Consider the following 2,073-nt stretch of genomic DNA (forward strand, 5'->3'; position numbering starts at 1 on the left):
ATAAAAGAGAATCAATCAATCAAGACAGCACCCAGCACAGATGAATGAGAACGGTGTTACCAGGGTTATGATTAACTCAACCCCTGCCTCTGAGGAAGACACACACACACACACACACACACACACACACACACACAGATATACAAAGTCTTTTCAATATTCTTTGTCTCTTTATTGACCACTTATTATTACCCATCTACTTTATCTCCTCTTACTATCTTTAACTCTTTCCCCGTACTCTTTTCAAGCTACACCAAAATGATAAGAAATCATCAAGGAGGGTGCCTGGGGCGGGGGGCAGTTGGTAGTTAAGCATCTGCCTTTGCCTCAGGTCAAGATCCCAGAGTCCTAGTACGGAACCCTGTGTTGGGGTTGGGGCAGGGGAGGGGGGGGGGTTCCTGCTCAGCGGGGAGCCTGCTTCTCCCTTTCCTTCTGCCCCTTCCCGCAATTGTGCTGTGTCTCTCTCTCTCTCCTCTCTCTCTCAATAAATAAATAAGATCTTTAAAGAAAGGAAAAGAAATCACCAGGGAGAGATATTTTCTCCAGGGTTAAGTGTGTACTTTGTTTTTCACTCTTATCAACTGAATAAACTAAAGATATGTACCACAAATACCTTGGTTAGTTTATACTAGTTAGAGGGAGTCAAAAAATTTTAGCTCTTGTAATGTTCTCAAGTGTGTTGTCTATACTTATATTCTTCATTTCTCACTCACTTTCAACCCACCCACAAATCTGAAACATAATCTTTATAACTACTAAGCATAAAGGGAATTGGAAAAAAAGCTACAGCCCTTCAGAGGTATATTTTAAAATCTTGATATTTGCTCAGTAAGTGATTACTCCAGCCTGTTGATTAAAGAACTCTGCCTTGTGTTGCATGACCTGAAGTCATGGCGTCAGTACCCCTGTACAAGGACCGTCCTCCCTGGAAGCTCCGCTCCATAGGTTTTTCGAACTGTGGGACCATGCACATCTGCTTTGCGCTTAGCCTTCCTATTCTGCAGTGACCTTAGGTCTTGTTTATCTGGGAAAGGGTTGAGTGAGTTATCTGTGGCTTGAGCTGTGAAGAAAAATAATCTCTCTATGAAGACTCAAACTCTGTTTCACTTAAAAGTAGATTTTTTTAAGTTTATCAAGATAATCCTTTCTATTTTTTTTTTTTTTTTTTTTTTTTTTTTGTGGAGACACGATCCAACTGGGTCTGGAAGTATTTCTCATGCTTTATTTCTTAAACTGTAGCCCTTTGATATTTACCCCTGAATATTAGTAACTAAACAAATAGGTTTTTGTAGCTCATCTGTTTTTCTCTATCTCATTGGGTTTCAAATTTAATACGTACTCATTATAGCAAATCAAATAATACAGAGGTACATAAAGAGACAGTCAGAAGCTCCTCTCTACCAGTCAGCCCCCTGTAGCAATCAGTGCTGGATTATCCAACATGCAGACCACACACATATTCAGGACCCTCACAAAAACAGGGAGCCCCAAAACGTTTTTGAAAAAATGTTATAATTAATATTTTAGAAGAAGCACTGGGCAAGTGATCATGGGAAAAATCAGAAATTTTTGGATTTCTTTGTATTTATTTTGTCGTTTAGTATTAAATTTTACATTAGATTAGTTGGGGGGAATAATCATGTACAAAGAATGTATACATGCCAAGATTGCATTTTATTCAAAATGTATATGCATAAATACTTTTTACATAATTATCACTGTAAAATTGTTTTTATCTCAAAATTTCACTTATTTTGTAATGCTTCCATGTTCATATAGAGATACTATACTCATTACATAATCACTGGATTCGATTCCATTGTACTAATAAATCATCTTGTTTTTCTGTTCTTCCGCTGTTAAATATTTTCTAAATTTTTCACATACTAGACATATGGCTATATTATATTTCTGTACATAGCTGTTTTCTTTTTCAAAAATAATTTTCTTGGGATAAATTACTGAAGTGATCTTATCACAACAGAACTTATGAATATTAATACAACTCTTATCTATGACCAAATTGCTCACCCAGAGGATTTTAAAGATTCACAAAGGGTAGACTGTATGCAT

Source organism: Ursus arctos, unplaced genomic scaffold (genome assembly GCF_023065955.2).
Source record: "Ursus arctos isolate Adak ecotype North America unplaced genomic scaffold, UrsArc2.0 scaffold_11, whole genome shotgun sequence".
Taxonomy (NCBI): domain Eukaryota; kingdom Metazoa; phylum Chordata; class Mammalia; order Carnivora; family Ursidae; genus Ursus; species Ursus arctos.